The sequence below is a fragment of the Pinus tabuliformis genome, chromosome J, assembly GCF_031772625.1.
Source record: "Pinus tabuliformis cultivar Carrire ecotype Pingquan chromosome J, CPIR1, whole genome shotgun sequence".
NCBI classification, from domain to species: Eukaryota; Viridiplantae; Streptophyta; class Pinopsida; order Pinales; family Pinaceae; genus Pinus; species Pinus tabuliformis.
The window spans coordinates 801,727,963-801,747,833 of NC_142295.1; the positions used below are offsets into that span (position 1 = coordinate 801,727,963).

At 37.0% G+C, this 19,871-nt stretch overlaps 1 long non-coding RNA gene across 1 annotated transcript; it reads left to right on the forward strand.

Annotated features, from left to right (window-relative positions):
* Window positions 1–6,603: 6,603 nt before the first annotated feature.
* Window positions 6,604–7,409, forward strand: LOC149229146 (uncharacterized). The gene is made up of 3 exons (XR_016247275.1): window positions 6,604–6,682; window positions 6,827–6,884; window positions 6,999–7,409. It is a non-coding gene; the product is annotated as an uncharacterized LOC149229146 (long non-coding RNA).
* Window positions 7,410–19,871: the final 12,462 nt, after the last annotated feature.

The following is a 19,871-nucleotide window of genomic DNA, read 5'->3' on the forward strand; positions in this document are numbered from 1 at the left end:
TTTCGGTTAATACAGAGTCATAAGTTTATCTATTGAATACGATTTGTATATTTAAATGCTTACAGTGCTTGGCATCAATCCCGTGTATTTTTATGCGCGTTGCATCATATCTTAGACACGTTGGAGCTCGATGGAGTCCACCGCTTGACAATGTTTTAATTAGGGTTTATTGTCACAGGCCTGTAACGGCTCGACGGTCTTTGTCTGTTAGAACAGCGGCCGCATGGCTGTCACCACTGTGGGTTCTTTATCCGGGAACATCATGTTGCCCTATGGATATTAGTACCAACCCGCACTCTGAAGCAAATGCATTCAGACGGTGGCATACAGTTGAGGGTTCATTTTTGTTTTCGAATGCAATGGCATGTAGTCTTTATTTAACATAAGAATGTATCCACTGTTCAGAGCTTAGATGTATAACCCTTCGGTGAATGAATCCCCTGTTTCAAGTTTATACTTATAATCTTTTAGGTGAATATAACCCCTGGTAACGAGTGGATTAGATCTTCGGTTACAGCTTGGTTATATGTTATGATAATGGTACTTTCTCAGTTTCTTGTTTTAGAATTCGCACGGATTCATTGGTCTTCCGGATAATCCACTGTTATCGTTGTGCAGCGAGTTCTCCGCTGTTACACAGTTTGATGTGTACTTATTACATGCATTTTCATTCACACAGTTACTATCTTCCAGAACTGGTATAATTTCTATGAATAAAGCACGTTCTCAGCTTTTATACAGATGCATGCATTAATTTCTATTCCATTAATAAGCATTGGTTCTCATATGCCTAACTTGCAATGTTTACTTTTATATCAGATAGTCTGCAAGCACTAATTTCTGCACTTATAACATGTATCAGTTCTCCTACATTCACTTGTAACGCTTACAGCGGATAATCTCTATTTTCTTGCTTAATAGCTAGTACTAAAATGCTCTTCGTACTGGTTACTAACAGTGATTATACTTTTGCCTTTATAAGCAACAGAGAACTGGTTTTCATTTTCTCTTAAACTTTCCAATACACAGAATAAGGAAAACTAAATCTGGTGATCAGTTCGTACCTGGTTCGCCAGCTACAGAAGTTAATGCTCCAGACGTTCACCTGTAGTCATATAATTGCTCTTATCCTCCCAACCTTGAGATCCACTTCACACTGGATTCTCCCCCCGAGCAGTCTTGCAGGCCTACAGCCCTCAACAAGACACATGCACTCCTGTGCTGGGTTATCTGGTCTCTACCAGACTTAACCTCTTTCTCAGGTTATCTGGTCTCTACCAGACTTAACCTCTTTCTCAGGTTATCTAGTCTCTACCAGACTTAACCTCTTTCTCTGTCTGCGCTCTCCTGGAATTCTTCTCTCTGCCTGTTCCTTTTTTTCCCTGTTAGGGTGCTTGCTGATCCATTTAACCAATGCCAAGAATTAGTTGTAACTGATATGTAATTTAAAAATTACTTTTACGCAGGTTTGATTAACTGATTGGTAATTTAAAATTACCTTACGTGGGGTTAATCATAATAGGTATATCACATACTCCCCCCCTTAACAGGAACACCGTCCTCGGTGTTCATCTTTCGTTGGAACTTGGTATTTTACTCATGGTATTACCATCTAATCCACACAAAATGTGATCCTTCTTCTTTGAAATCAAAGATTTCATTCCAAGAAAGGACGACAAATAAAATAGTAATGATAGTCTTAAGAAATATCATTAGTTATAAGCATCAATAGTCATAATCATTCGTAACTGCAAAAAATATGCAACTTCTAATCGCCACCACCTGGCCCTTATTCATTCATAATAAACAATTCTCTGTGTCTACTTACCATAACTTACCATCTTATGCTTGAAAATCATGAATACTTTCATGTAAGCCTGTTAATAGAGGTTGGACAATTCTTCAACCTTCCCTGATAAGTAGTTCCTGCAATATATGACTAACAAATTCAACCACATTAGTCACTATATTTTGAGTCAAATGAGACACTTTTGACTAGCAATCAATTGTGCAATGTTAGATGCTTTCTAAATCACAGTACTTTTACAAGTACTTAAAGAGCACTAACACTAATCATCAAATGATAAATCACTGCTCACGTGCACACTGAACGAATTCTTACTAAAGACATTCGTAAAATACTTCGAGAAGTATCAAAAGAGCACCTAGCCCTCTAATCATCAAAACAGTCAATCACTGTATTAAGCAAGAATTGTCTTAGCTCCCACTAAGATGTTCACAACATTAATAACACAATAAAGGAAATAAAATTCCATTTATTCTTTATTGAGCACTAAGCTCATTTCTTGTTAAATGTGCATAACATATTTTACACAACTATATGTAAAATTCATTTTTAACATGACATATAGCTGATTAGTTAATTCCTTTAGCCATGAGACCACAATGGACTAAAGAATTCCCAATCCATGGAAACTGGTTCTCACAACCAAATCGAGTCCTTTTCACATCCAAACAGTTTCTTTGATAAAGACCTTACCAGGTCTAACATAGAATCCCACTGGCCAACTAGCTCAAGAATTCTAAGGAGAGGAGATCTGGGCAGACAAGTACCATCAACCCTTCCGGGCAGGTAACTGCCATCATCCCAACTCCGGGCAGACAAGTACCATCAACCCCTCCGGGTAGGTAATTGCCATCAACCCAAGCACTTGCAGGTCCTACTCGACCGCAATTACACTGGTCTCGCCAGTAAACGCAGGTCCTACTCGACCGCAATCACACTGGTCTCGCCAGTAAACGCTATCTGATCCTAACCAGACGTAGCGTACACAGGAAATTCTTTCCTCTTGTGCCATCTGATCCCAACCAGACATAGCATGAATATTTCTCTTTTAATACTCTTCCTCAAAGTCATTTACATAATGAACCATATGAACATTATCATTAGCACAACAAACATGCATGTATACCATGCATTTACACTTAACCCCAACATGGGTCCACAACACCAAGATTGATGGGAAACATATCCATCATACACGTTGTATGCATGCAAATTTTCCAAATAACATAATCCATGCATATCATATAACATCATTCTTTCTCATTTATAATTGCATTTCACATTGCAGCAATTTACGTGATGAGTTTTCTTGTTGCCATTAAGCTACCACTACTTAATCCCATCAGCAACGTTAGTTATAAATATGCATCAGTTAACACGTATTCCATTTCCAAGAATGTTCATGCATACAATATTGTCATGTATAAAAGCATATGCAAATACTCATTAATGTATAAATGTCAACAACAGTTGAATTAATAATCTAACCATCTCCAATTTTGCCATAGTCTGTGGTCTTACTCCAAATCGTTATTACTGGAGTATTATCTTACGTTTTATTATGGCTAACTTTGGTCATGCATCGTTAGTGTAATTAAACATAATTTCTCTAACATACAAGAACATATCTCTTATGTCACAATGACTAACCTTTGTGCATACTATTGCTTATCATATAAGCCCTTCTTTAATGTATGCAACACTTATTCCCTTCACTATAAGACTACCATCCCTTCACTATAAGACTACCATCATTTCATCCGACAAACCATATACCTCTTCCTTAAAGGAAGTCATTTTAATCCTCATTTCTCTATCTTCCGATGTGAGGATTTCTCAAGATTCCCTTTCAAGAAATTATTAAAGATATCTATCTTTCGGCATAAAACCAAGATACAAAACAAGGTTTACTTATCCTTTATGCATCAAAATCAAGCAATCAACACAACTCATCCAACACGACAATCTCTCCAAGAGATTATTATTTCAAGGAATCTAGCATGACCACTTTCTCTAAGTACACACAGATTCATAATTCCAAAGTCAAAATAGCTACCAATATGCAACATGTGTTCTCCTAACACAATTACTTTACTTTAATGCACATAGTTCTTTTCATGCAACAAGTAAGGATTTTGGTTCTTGTATGAATACTATTCTAATGTGTCTTTAAGGAAAGAACCTCTGTTTCTATTTCCAAGAAAAATTCTCATGCATCTTCATACATGAAGTATGCATACTCTTAGGAGGAGACTATATTCATGTATATATGTAATATATTCTTTCCTCAAGAATTTAGGGATGAATATCTATGTGCCTAGAAGCACATTCTTAGTTATCTTTTATCATGCATGTAATGCATAGTCATTTCACTAGAGCTTAGAACTAACTAGAATCATAATGCAACTAACACATATATGTATATATATACATATATTTTCCAAGAAGCTTTTATCAATAAAGATACCTATTTTAATTCAAGAAAACTTGACCACCTTCCATGCTATGTCCTCAGGACATTTATATGCCTCATCCTCTTCTCTCAAGAAGATACTTTAGCTACATTTAGCAAGGATTTTATTCCAAGAAAAACAACGAGAGACAAACATTTCTCTCACAAGACTCACATGTAGTCCGACTAGGAGGAACTACCTATTCTTTTTACTAAGAAGCATATAAAATAACCAATTCTTTTACTACAAGTATTATCGTAAGAAAACATATAAACAGTCAATCTTTAACTGCATGCCTTATCCCATTTTCTTTACCAAGAAAATCTATAAAGAACCATTCTTTTATTGCATGCATTCAAATACTTTCTCTACTAAGAAATCATATAAAACATTCATATGTGTTCTTCAAGAAAGTGAACAAGACACTTATCTTATCCTTGGATCAACATGCATAACTAACAAGTTAAACCACCCTTACCAAAAGCAATGGCTCTACTTTATGCAATTAGAAGCATAATCTCCTAAGTGTCGCACACACCAGAGTTACCACTTGATGCTAAATGCAACAACTATCATAACAACACTATGTGTCCATTTCAGAACAATGACTTCAAGGAAGCATTACGAAAATCATTAACATCAATACACTATAGTTATCATTTTCCAACTCCTTAAGCATGGTCAAGGGAATACTCACATGCACATCAAGCACTATCTAGTCATTTCCAGACTTAGAGTTTTCTGCTAAGCTTGCTCTATCTGGTCATCACCAGGCTTAGCGATTTCTTTTCCCATCTCCGTCTGTCCCTACAGCACGGTCTTCTTCCTTCTCCTTGCTTTCTTCTCCTTTCGAAGCATCTATGGTTGGGGAAGGTAATTAGAGTTTTACCGACAACTGTGTTAACACAGGTAATCTATTTATGAGTAATTATCATATGTAATTATGAATGGATCCTAGAAACGTTACCCACTGAACATGCCTCTCCAATTAAGTTCATACTGGGATGCAACATGCCTAAGAAATCCATCATTCCCATGGTAGAGATAAATTCAACCATCATTAAGGCTCCAATGGTTTTTATCTCTCAACAAGTAATGATAAACACATACCATGCTAATGGATTTCACTTGATTAGAGGGTATTCATCATTAAATCTATTAAGACATAAGCATATACTATTCATCATGCATTCTCATGGTGAATAAAATTAAGAACTCTTCTCGTGCACAACTGGGCTATAGCACCGAGAGAGTAACAAAAAATAAAATCTTCATCAACCTTCACTTGGTTACGAACTGTAACAATCTTAGTTTAATTGAATTAATGCATATGAGTTCTATGGGTTAGTCACAGAACACTAACCAATCTCAACCACCAATCGTCTTCATGCATCTATGACAAGACTGATTCAAAAGTTAGTTATGACAATTAAGTCTCGCTGCTTGACTCATTGCATGTTTTCAACATCTAAAGGGGTTCTTCTAATGTCCTTTTTAACAATTTTTTTTTTTTCATCCTATTAAAGGATGTTCCCCTAAGTTTTGTTCATTGTAACTTCAATTTGTTCATTAAATACATCATTGTTATTGCCATATTTGCAAATCAAACTTGGTAGTTGATTGTCACTTTCATCAATGAGTGTTCAATATCGTGCTGCTTAAGTGTAATGAGTACTCAATATTGTTCTTCGGTGTGACAAAAGTTTCATTGTCTTTTATTCTCATCAGGAATTTAACGTTATGAACGTGAGTCACACCTAATGCCAAAAGTAGTGTACTTCCTAAATGAATGTGTGAATAATTAAACTCGTACCTGAGTTAATGCCTACTGATGGCGTACCTCAATATCCTTTCTGCTTACCAATTCCCAAAGGCGCCAGTACTGCAACCTTTGGCTCTGATACCACATTGTCACGATCTACCCAACATCTATATAAAAAAATTTAAACTGTATCATGGTTCCACTACTTTATAATCCATACATTCGGTTTCCAGCACATATGTATATAATGAAATGCATCCTATTCCATGGTATGAGAGTGCTGCTGACTATTACGGTTTGTGAACCATTTGGCAACCTTAATATATTGAGAGTTAAGGTAATGACAAATCTCCATCATCGGTGCCAGATGATGCACGGAATCCTCCTTACCTCACCTACCCGCACCAGGTGGCAATCTACCGTGCTGAGGCCACGTGATACCTTGGATAAAGTGCTAGTGTTTGCGCGCCAACTAATGAACGGTGTGGATGGTAAGATGAGATCCGAGGGTCCGGATCCATCCAAGGGTTTCCCGGAGGTTTATATGCCGCTAAGCTATTTTTTCGTTGTCCATTTGCACATGTTTTTCGGGGGTGAAAGCTGTTCAGCTCGGCGGTGACCCCTTAGCTGCAGCTATCAGTTCTGCAGCGCTCCATTCAGGTATCTTCATAACCATAGACCGCCGGCTACGGTACCCTTCCACGACTGATTGAGTTTTATAAGTAGCTTTCTTATTATTCCGCGTTCAATACCAGTTCATTAGTTCTGTTTACTCAAACTAATCCTCTGCTTTCACTGTGTTAGGGATTTGCTACAAGTCCTTAGCTATTCAACAGAGAATAGACGGCCGCGGCTTCTCCAGGTATTTACCCACCATAACCTTAGCACGAATTGACTTTTCCGTTGAGTATTATGTAAAGTTGATTCTAATAGATGAAGGAGACCCTTACAGAGGTTTTTTCCTTAACTGCTTCAGGGTTATTCTCTTGTGCAAACCCTGGCTCGAAACGCGGTCGGCCTTTCTTGCCGGCACCTGCGTTCCCATGGTCTCTACTTTATGTTAAATGGTTGTTTGGGCTTCATGCCAAGTTGCTTGTATGTATTTATATGTTAAAAGGGCCACTGTCCCATGACTGGAACCTTTTCGACTCACGGCTCACAGGCCGTCATCTCCTTCTATCTTCTCATACTGTTTGAGAATGTTAACATTGAATCATAAGTTGATGTCTGTAATTTGGGAGAGAACGAGCCCTCAGGGTTCTTGATTAATGTACAGTTTAATACTCACAGTGTTTTTCGGTTAATACAGAGTCATATGTTTATCTATTGAATACGATTTGTATATTTAAATGCTTACAGTGCTTGGCATCAATCCCGTGTATTTTTATGCGCGTTGCATCATATCTCAGACACGTTGGAGCTCGATGGAGTCCACCGCTTGACAATGTTTTAATTAGGGTTTATTGTCACAGGCCTGTAACGGCTCGACGGTCTTTGTCTGTTAGAACAGCGGCCGCATGGCTGTCACCACTGTGGGTTCTTTATCCGGGAACATCATGTTGCCCTATGGATATTAGTACCAACCCGCACTCTGAAGCAAATGCGTTCAGACGGTGGCATACAGTTGAGGGTTCATTTTTGTTTTCGAATGCAATGGCATGTAGTCTTTATTTAACATAAGAATGTATCCACTGTTCAGAGCTTAGATGTATAACCCTTCGGTGAATGAAACCCCTGTTTCAAGTTTATACTTATAATCTTTTAGGTGAATATAACCCCTGGTAACGAGTGGATTAGATCTTCGGTTACAGCTTGGTTATATGTTATGATAATGGTACTTTCTCAGTTTCTTGTTCTGTTATTTTAGAATTCGCACGGATTCATTGGTCTTCCGGATAATCCACTGTTATCGTTGTGCAGCGAGTTCTCCGCTGTTACACAGTTTGATGTGTACTTATTACATGCATTTTCATTCACACAGTTACTATCTTCCAGAACTGGTATAATTTCTATGAATAAAGCACGTTCTCAGCTTTTATACAGATGCATGCATTAATTTCTATTCCATTAATAAGCATTGGTTCTCATATGCCTAACTTGCAATGTTTACTTTTATATCAGATAGTCTGCAAGCACTAATTTCTGCACTTATAACATGTATCAGTTCTCCTACATTCACTTGTAACGCTTACAGCGGATAATCTCTATTTTCTTGCTTAATAGCTAGTACTAAAATGCTCTTCGTACTGGTTACTAACAGTGATTATACTTTTGCCTTTATAAGCAACAGAGAACTGGTTTTCATTTTCTCTTAAACTTTCCAATACACAGAATAAGGAAAACTAAATCTGGTGATCAGTTCGTACCTGGTTCGCCAGCTACAGAAGTTAATGCTCCAGACGTTCACCTGTAGTCATATAATTGCTCTTATCCTCCCAACCTTGAGATCCACTTCACACTGGATTCTCCCCCCGAGCAGTCTTGCAGGCCTACAGCCCTCAACAAGACACATGCACTCCTGTGCTGGGTTATCTGGTCTCTACCAGACTTAACCTCTTTCTCAGGTTATCTGGTCTCTACCAGACTTAACCTCTTTCTCAGGTTATCTGGTCTCTACCAGACTTAACCTCTTTCTCTGTCTGCGCTCTCCTGGAATTCTTCTCTCTGCCTGTTCCTTTTTTTCCCTGTTAGGGTGCTTGCTGATCCATTTAACCAATGCCAAGAATTAGTTGTAACTGATATGTAATTTAAAAATTACTTTTACGCAGGTTTGATTAACTGATTGGTAATTTAAAATTACCTTACGTGGGGTTAATCATAATAGGTATATCACAGAAATTAAATTATTTTATGTTTTTATTTTTTATTAAAATCATTTATTTTTTAATTTTCTTAAACGCTTCAATTTCATAAATTTAATAACTAAAATTTACCATTTTAACAATTTTTTATCATATTTTTAATAAAATTTATCAATAAAATATACTTAAAAACAGATAAACTTAGAATTTCATGATACACTTAACTATAATTTGATTGTGTTTAGATTATTAGAAGGATTAATAGAGAAATCAGTCTTTTTGATTGATTTTATAATATAAGTTATGTATTTGTTATCAACTTTTTTTAAGAAAGAAAAAACAGAAAAAACCAATTGGTCTTTTATATTAATATTAGGTCGTTTACATACATTAAAAAATTCCAAAGGATCACGATTTCTAGGGATTAACCAGAGAGCACTAAATATTGTCACATATGCCAACTAGAAAATTATCTATGATGACAACGTTACATGGAAATAGAAACCTATAATATTCATTGTTTCTAAAATTTTTATAGCAAATATATAAAAAGAAAACAAACATAGTAGGCCTAGAACATGGTGAATAAACTTCTGTGTAGTTAATTTTCTCCTTCTTCTGTAGCTTGTCATTGAAGTAGGTTGAATATATACTTTCCCTAGGTAGATATTTGTGTCTTACCTTTGATAATGCATTGGCAACTCCATTTTGTTCTCTAAATATATGGGAGAAAGTCACCCTTCTAAATCATATGATCAACATCCTAATTATTTTCATCTAGTTTATGAGCATTTGAGGGTCAACAGAAGACCTCTCCATAGTGTTGGTTGTGTTCTATATTCTTTCCACAGCAGCCCCCTGTCACGGGGTTTGTAGGGGGGTGGTAGCCCCCCTACACGGGGTTCAAGGCAGTGCCCCAGGATTATTTATCTTTTATACAGACCCAATAATAGTTGGCAAACCCAAGGATGGGGGCAGACCCAAATATGGTGGGCATACTTATCCATGGTTTTGTGCATGGGATTTTCACATGGATTTGGGCGTGATGGTTTTCCTCCCATGGTATTTTGTAGACCCATTCAAAGGAACTACGGTTATGTTCTAATCTAGGGTTAATGGATTGAGGTTTATGAATTCTTCGACATATATATATATATATATATATTGTAACATTGAAAGGAATATAATTAAAATTCAATCTGGTAGTCCTGATTTCAAGATTTCAGGAAAAATCTCTATGTATATTTGTTTTATGTTCTTTCCATTATATATTTTTTTGTTTTAAGAATTCATTTGTAGTTAATTTCTATACAGAGTTCAAACCTACATTTCATATCAGAGAAGTTTCAACTTCAAGGGGATGTCTTTGTTGCTGAGGGTTTTGCTCGGGCCTATGGTAGACCCTATTCAATGGGAGATCTACGGGATCAATGCTTGTGGTGAAAGAAGATGACGAATAGTGGAAAGATATAGATCGAGAAATTTAATGGTCAGAGTTTTGAGTTGTGGAAGCTCAAGATGGAAGATCTGTTGGTGGAGCGAGATCAGTGGATTATTGTAGATCTAGGTACGGCTATAATTTTAAAACTGGAACTGGTGACTAGACCGGTCCACCTAATAAACCGGGTTTCAAACTGGGACTGGTTAGATCTCAATGAATCAGTTTTTTAAAAAATACATTAAATAATTAAATTTTATTGACAAAAAAACTATTTTTAATATTTAAAATGATGATTCCAAGCCAATAGAAACAAAATATGCAAATTTTTCTCATTTATATACCATGTAAAGGTGAATATATCAAAATGGCACTGAGTATAATACATATCATCAACAAAATACATAAGCAATGAGGCTCTAAATGGCCTATAAAGTCCAAAAGCAATGTTACAAGCTATGAGACCATTGACCTACTACAAAACTACAAGTCTAGACTCTACACATGATCAATCATCAAATTCATCACCACTACTAGACACATGATCATCATTAGGAGCTACATAGACATCATCTGGTACAGAGTCTGAGGATGCCTCAACCTCATTTACAACCTCAGTAGCACTACCACCAATAACAATAGAGGTGGACCTAATGGAAGCATGGGTTAGTTGAGTTGCACGACTAGTGCCTTCCATTGGTTGTTTTCCTTTCCTTGATCTGGCTACTAATCTTGGTTCTGAAGGCGCCACCAAATCTACTTCATCCCCTGCTAATGCCATGTCAATATAAATCAACATCAAACACAGGATCTTCAGCCTCCTCCACCCATTCTGATGTTGGATCAATATCATCCAACATAATGGGATTTAGATCAGGTGTTTTGTTCATCATTTGGTTCTGCGTTAGTTGAAGGTTGTATTGCATGAAGACAATATCATTTAACCATTTTTGTTCCAAACGATTTCTCTTATTCATGTGAATGGGCTAAAAAATAGACCAATTGTGCTCACAACCTGAAGCACTGCAAGTTTGGGCTGAGGACTCTAATTGCAAAATTTAGCAATTGAGGACATTGGCTGCCAAATGACTCCCACCAATGTGCTGCAAAGAAAAATACATTAATTAGTAACTTAGTTCATTTAATTACTTATTTACAAATTACAAGTATTTATAGATAATTAGAATAGTAAATTTGTAAACAATTTCACTTGAAAAGAAAAACAAATTGGAAATTGGAATTACTTACCTGGTTGATCCACATCTCTTGGCATCTTTGCCAAGTTTTTGCCAAAGGTACCAGCTGTCATACTGAAAAGAGTAAGTTGTCTATGTATTTCCAACTGTTATGCATGGATAGGGACCATGCGCTCCAAGCAATCAATCAAACCAATTCTGACCTCCCCATCCTGTAGATTTCCTAGTTGAGCTTTATAATGATACCTTGGGTTTTAAAAAATACCCCGCTGCATGTATAGGACGATGAAATTGATTATTCCATCTGTTATCAATTATCTCCCATATATGACCATATTTAGCTAACCTATCCTTGTAAGCTACCCGTATATGCTCCTTTGCCTGATCCATAGCCTCATAAATGTAGCCCATGGCTAATTTTTCCTAATCCACCATCCTCAGCACTTTAACAAGGGGCTTGGAAATTTTCACAAGCTCTGCAAAACATTTCCAAAAATAATTGTGAAACACTTTCTTTTTGGTGTCATTTCCATCTTGTCTACGAGCCCACCAAGATTCAGTGTAATCATTAGAAGAAAACATTTTCTGTAGGTTTATCTATTGAGCATTGAGACATTGCAATGTGAGGAACTGAGTTGCAAATCTCATAATTGGAGGCCTAACAAGTTCTTTTCCTCCAGTGTTTTTCCTTATTAAGATCAATACCCATGAGTGGTTGTAAATGTATTTTGTAATGCACTTGGCATGCTCTATAATGCTTTTTACCCACTCCACTTTACCTATTTCCTCAAGCATGAGGTCTATGTAATGTGAAACACATGGAGTCTAAAATATGGTCCTATATTTGGACTCAAGCATCTTTCCAGCAAGAACATAGTTTGAGGAATTATCTTTCATGACATAAACAACATTCTTCTCCCCCACTTCTTGAATAATGTCATCCAAAATCTCAAATAGAAGGGTTGCATACTTCACCTTATCAGATGCATCAATTTATCTCAAAAGCATGGAACACATATTTCATTAAATTTGGAATTAAATAGTGGATATGGAATTTTAAAATAACAAAGAAACTTAATTCTAGTGATGCCCTTGAAATAAAATGTTTCCAATTTTAATGAAATGTGTGTTATGCTTCCTTGAGGGAAAGAAACAAGGAAACTAATGATAGTGTGGTTCTTTCCATCGGTCCATCCATCTGACATGATGGAACAACCTATTTTGAGCCATGAATCTCTATACTCAACCAAATACTGATCAATGGAAGAAATCTCTTTTTGCAAAAGATCTCCCATCTAGTCATGCATACTAGGCCCTTTTGAAGCCCTTTCCTGTACCTATAACAGAGTCCCACATAACTTGGTAATAAGGTGAGCGAGAAAAATTAAATGGGATATCTACATCATACCACGATCTAGCAATGTATTGATAAGAAGTTTCTTTGCATTGTTTTTTCCAATGTTGATCCAAAGTGGGTTGACAACTTGGCTGAGAGGAAGTGTTATTAGAAGATGCAATGGTGGCAGAGGATGAGAAATAAATCTGGATGTTTGCTCTCTTTGTTCCTTTTGATTGTTGGCCAAGAGAAGGAGGAGCATAGTGAGAGGTGGAAGGGGTAGAAGAGAAGTCTTGAATCTCATAATTATCATACCCACTCTCTTTCATGGCTTTTAATAATTCCTTCTTCCTTGCAATTTCATCTTAGATGGCCTTCTCCCTTGCCTTATTCTCCTCAAACTTTTCAAACTTGAAAAGGTATTATTCCCTAATAGGACCTAATACTTTATTTGGTGCTTCACATGAATTTACTTGGCCTCTTATCCCAACCAAGTGTTCTTTCAATCTAAGAATACCCCCACCTCCAATAGATTTATTGAAAAAAAATATATCATTTTCCATCAATCAAATCACAATGATTCCATGCACTGTCCTTGGATTTTAGAGCCATGTTGGCTTGAAATAATAAAAATTTGCAAAGAAATCTGTCATTTAAAAAAAATGCATCTAAGAAAAATGGAAAACCAAAGCAAAATTTAGGAAAATAAATGCACATGTAGCCTACAAAATTTGATAGCATAGAACTAGAGATTTGATAGCATAGAACACATAAAAAAAAATTAATACACGGACAACAATGAAATGAGGAATTTTTCAAGTGAAAATCCTTACCTGGAAATGAAAACTAGCTTCCCTAGTTTCCTCTTGAAGATGCCAACTCCACTGATAGGTTCAAACTATCTCCAAAATAGCCCTAACTCCAACAAAAACTCAACACTCTCCAAGCTCCCAATCAAACTCACAAAACCTCCAAACGAAATGTGTGAGACAAATGAGAGGGGTAAGCTCCTTTTAAAGGCTTGGAGAGGGTGTTTTTGGAGGGAAAAAACCCTTATTTTCCCTCCAAAACACCCTGGAACCTTCCTAAACTGTGTTGTGTGGGTCCGCTACGAACTTGGCAATGAACCGACTGGTTTTGGACGAAACTAGTTGATTTGATCATAAATCGGCTTGTTTCATCCTAAACTAGCCAGTTAGGATCGATTTATGTGATTTTTGGGCAAGGAGGGGGCTTAAACCTATTTTTTCTATCGATTTGATCCAATCGGCTAATGAACTGGCCAGTTTGACCAGTTTCCGGTTCAAATCGACTGATTTTTAAACACTGGGTATGACACCAATAGAAATGCCAAGATAATATTGGGCGAAGTTAGATCGGAAGGCGAAGAACAAAATACGATTATGTCTCTCATATTTATTATTGTTGAATGTATCACAGGAAGCTACAATGAAGTCTATGTGGGACAAGTTAGGAACTTTGTACCAATCTAAGTCTCTGGTGAATAAATTGTTCCTATGGAAAAAAAAATATAACCTAAGGATGAAGGATGGAGACTCGATGACATAGCATCTAAATGCCTTTAATATTGTGGTAAGCAAGTTTTTATTGATATCATGGGATAGTCTGGTTTTTGCAATAGGTAGCAATACAACTACCTTAACATTTGATGAAATAGTCTCATCCTTGTTGTCGGAGGAGATGGGATGGAAAAATATGGAGAGCCAGAATGGAGATGCGTTGTCTGCATGAGTATGTTCCCATAACATAAACAAAAATAAGTCCTCAAGTGTGATATCTAAATCTAGAGGGAGATCTAAACCTCTAGGAAACGTTGTAAAGGTATGCTGGATATAAAACTACAAAAAGGACTATAGATATAAAACTCCTGAGAAAGGCAAGGGATATGATGATGATCCTTCAACAGAGTTGAAAACCACCTCAGCTGAAGGTGGGTATGTGTACTTGGCTTCCTCTTCAAGTACACATGTATATCATGAGGCATGGTTTATTGACTCAGGCACATGCTTTCACTTCACTCCCCATAGGGAGATGTTCTGCAAATATGAGAAATATGATGGTGGTGATGTATTCCTAGGGGGTGATAAGAAGGCCAAAATCGTAGGATGTGGAAAATTCAAGCTAAAGTTGCAAGGAGGAAGGATTAGAACACTTCCTGGTGTTCTGCATATTCCTACATTGGCCAAAAATATGATTTATGTAAGCAAGATAGATGATACAAGTGTAAAAACATTGTTCAAGAAAGATACCTACAAGATGGTTTGGGAAGCACTGGTATTCATGTAAGGAGTTCAAATTGGAACTCTGTACAAGCTTTTGGGTAGCATTTTTATTGATGGGTGTAATAGTTATGTGGTTCCTGAAAGTGGAGCAGAAAATCTGGTGGTCTCTGGAGAGAAGACTGTGTTGAGGCATCAAAGACTTGGACATATTGATAAGAAGGACCTTTAAATATTGCATGGTAATCGTATGGTGGAAGGTATGTTTAGTTTCTCTCTGGATTTCAATTTCTATGAACATTGTGTATATGGGAAGCAAAATCAGGTGAGTTTCCCCTTAGGTGCTTAAAGCTTGTGCAAAGTGATGTGTTTGAACCTGTTTCGGTTCCATCTCTGGGTAAATCTGTGTACTATGTATCATTTATAGACAACTTCTTGATGAATACATGGATATATTTCCTTAGGAAAAAAATATGAAGTCTTTGACAAGTTTAAAGAATATAAGGCTCTAGTGGAAAGTTAAACAAGAAGAAGATCAAGGTGTTGAGGACAGATAATGGTGGAGAGTTCTACAAGAAAGTATTTGAATATCTCTATAAGAAGTGTGGTATAGCACAATAGAAGACTAATCAATACTCACCTTAGAAAAATGGAGTTGCAGAAAGAATGAATAGGGCATTGATGGAAAAGGCAAGAAGCATGCTCAATGGTGTCGAGTTAGGACAAGAATTATGGGTAGAGGCAGCAGATACTGCATGTTACCTATTTAACATATCACCTTCATCAGTGTTGGAGGATAAGACTCCACATGAGGTATGGATTGGTATCAGGGTATTTGGTTGTGATGCATATGTACATGTTCCAAAGGAGAAAAGAAACAAGTTAGATAGTAAATTTGAAAGGTGCATCTTTATTGTGTATAAGGATGGTTTAAAAAGTTATAAGCTTTGGAACTAGAAACAAGGAAAGTTGTGTACAATTGAGATGTGGTGTTTAGAGAGGTGAAGGATATTATTAAACATGAATTCCCACCAAAGGAACTTGAAAAGATAGAGTTTGAACTAAAGGATGAAGAATCATACTCTACAAGAAAATAAGAATCAGGAGAGGAAGAGCCACAAACTCCAATTTTAAGAAGACCAGTTCGAGAGAGAAGGAAGCTAGAGAGGTATAGTTCATCTACTTTGTTAAAAAATTTCTTTATCTATTATTGATGATGATCCCAAAACTTCTAGGGAGGCAGTGGATTCAAAGGATGGAAAACTTTCGAAAGAGGCCATGGTTGATGAAATGGCATCTTTGGACAAAAATGAGGCTTGGGATCTAGTGGAGTTGTTGGATGGAAACAAACCCATTGGAAACAAATGGGTGTTTAAGAAGAATATGAATGCAGAAGGCAAGGTGGAGAAATAAAAATCTCGGTTGATAGAAAAAGGTTATTCCCAGCTGTCGGGAATTGATTTTGGTGATATTTTTTCTCCAATTGTGATCCAAGTCCATGTGTGAAGAAGGACCCTTCCAAGACCTTTTACTTTCGTGATGTGTTAAATTTCATTTTAAAAGAACATTAATGAATACATCTACATGCGGAAAAGAAGAGGAACATAACAATCAACAGCACGTGAAAACATAAGTGTTAATAACGGAGTTCATCCAGGAGGGACTACGTCTTCGGGCCCGGGTGTCAAGATGGTGTAGGTTGTTGCATTAAGTGCTACCAATAATGGTAATGTACACAAGAGATGATGTCACGATCATACAAGGAAAAATTCCCTCATGCAGGAGTGGCTCTAATAGATGTTCCACAACTAGAACTCTCAATCAAAAGACTCCTATAAGTATGATACAAAAACATGCATGGTGAGCATCCTACCAACATGGCACAAAAGGGATGTCAAAGCAAAACACATGCATGACGACAACAAGAGTATCCCAGCAATGTAAAACAAGGGATATCAAAGTATAACATGATGAGTTATGACAACAAGTACATCACATAGAAGATTCCACATCAAATCAAGCAAGGAATCATGACAACAAGTAATAAAGAAGATCCCACCTCAATATCAATCAAGGATCTATACTACATAATGAAAAAAGAAGAAGTACATGAACACATCATATACCTCACAACCAAGGGCCATCTAAAGAAGTGGATGTCACACTGCTGAAGCTGCTCGGACCATTGCTCTCAAGGCATCGATTGCATGAAGATGGTTGTTCGCACAAGAATGTGGACATCTGCACTGGCACATAGAAAGGTGACTAGAAGAATAAATGAGAGAATAAGAAATCTAAAGACACCATCAGATTTGTGGCATCGAGTAGTGCTGAATCGACTGTCCAAAATCTGAATTCTGAGAAGTCGAGAATTTTGGGCTCAAGGAACTTTTTAGATTCCCCCGGGATTCCTCAAAGATTTTGTTCCATGGATGGACTATAAATCTGCAATTCAAATGGCGAATCTGATCTCACCATTGTGATCCCTACGGAAAACCATGAAAAACAAGTATAAACTTGTCTATATTCTGAAATGTCAAAATTTTACCTCCTTGGGAAAATTTCATGGTTCATGGTTTCGCTCCCTATTTTTGTTGAAATCATGGTTCCACGTTCATTCTGGAAATGACTGAAAAATTCAGACCTCTAATTAAGAAACGAACAACACCATTGTGTTCGTGGCTATGAGAGGTGTGAAAACCATATAAAATTTGTCAAATTCTGAAAAAGTGAGAATTTTTCCCTCCTGCAAAATTCATGGTCCCTGCATTAAAATACTAATTAATCTGCCTTTTGCCTCGAAATCCGTGCCTGCAGTCTCTTTCCTCCTCGAACTATGTACAGAGGTAAAAATCATTGTTTAAATAGAAAAACCTTGGGTGGATTCACCGAGGTAAGTAGTTGGCGCATTGGTTAAAAGAGGCTTATGGTTAGGGAGAGGTCAAGGGATCAAATCCCACCTCTTCCATATATAACTTTTATAACCAAAAAAGTATTTGAAATATGGGGTCGGGTCGGAATTGGGCGGCCCGCCCTTGAAAACCCTGCGTTGTTGTACTAATATCAGTGATCGGCAGTTGCAATCGGCAATTAAAATGGGAGCTGGCGCATTTATCGGCACCAATATAGGGTTTTGCCAATATCTATATCGGCAATCGTGTTCATCAGCGGTCGGTGTTGCATAGTATCGACGCGATCTGTGGAATGTCGGCGATATATGATATCGGGTGGCGACAAAATCGACGCGTATTGAGGAGTTGGGCCGATATATATATATATATATATATATATATATATATATATATATATATATATATATATATATATATATATATCTCGGTGCGATACAATAGGTCAGGGCGATGGGGGTGTGGGCCGGGTCCACCGCCGGTGGCCTGCCCGCCTCGATATAACACAAAGTTCTGTTATATATACATATATATATGGTGCGATAGTTGTGGAGGGTTTGGTGGAGGTTATGACCGCCAACCCCAATATATATATATATATATATATATATATCATTTATGGTTTGCGATTGCAATAAGGTTGTTTAAAGGGTTCGGTGGGGGTTGTTGCTACCGATCCTGAAACCATGTGTTTGATTGTCTTATATAGTTATTTTTAATAACTATATATTGAAACATACTTCGTTATATGGTTATTTAATAACCATTTTCCATGATTTTTGTCTCTTATGCATGTTTAGGAGACAAATGAGAGAACGCCAAGTGTCAATGGTTGATGGGCTGCCATGTGGGTCCCACCTACTTACTAGGATGCCATGTGGCACATTGTGGGCCCCACTTTTCCCCTGTCATGTCAAAGTTTGAAGAGCTCTATCTTTCACATACAAGCTTGGTTTGATGAACCGTTCGCACCACCACGATTAGGACGACGAGATCTATAATCTGGTCTTGGTTTGAGCATAATCTAAACTCTTTGATTTTTGAGCCATCTTTGTCCTGTGTGTCTTCTTGGAGCCATCTGGGTCATGTTGCCAAGTTAGCATCTATTAGATTACTTTTATCTATTGTTGTTGCTTTTGATTTTAAGGTAGAACATATGGATGTGAAGACATCATTTCTGCAAGAGTATATGGAAGAAGAGATCTACCTGAAGCAGCCAGAAGGCTTTACGGTGAAGGGGAAGAAAGAACTAGTATACGGGTTAAAAACGTCTCAGTATGGGTTAAAATAGTCACCAAGGATGTGGTATCAAAACTTTGATACATATATAAAGGGACTTGGCTTCACCAGAAGAAAACATGATCACTATATGTATTTTAAATTGATCATGTTATTTATTTAGTCTCGTATGTGGATGATATGTTGTTGATTAGAAACAACAAAGAAACTATCTAGGAGTTGAAGACCCAATTTTCCTCTAAATTCGTGAAGGATCATGGTGTTGCAAACTATATTTTGGGCATGGAAATTAAATGAGATCTGGAAAAGAGGAAGATATGGATAAACCAAAGAAAGTATGTTGAGACAATATTATAGAGGTTTAATATGTAGGGTGGTAAAATGATTATGGTACCTATTCCTGTAGGTGTAAAGTTATGTGCTAAATAGTGTCCCAAGACACAAGAAGAGGAATATGACATGTCCCATGTTCCATATGAGAGTGTAGTTGGTAGCTTGATGTATAAAATGGTTTGCATCAGACCATACATTGCACATGCAGTGGGAGTATTGAGCATGTTCATGTAAAAACCAGGGAAGGAGCATTAGACAACAATGAAGCAGATTTTCGGGTATTTGCATATCACGAGTGATTATGGTTTGTGCTTCCAAGGAAGACTAGGATTGGACAAATTTTTGAACATACATGGA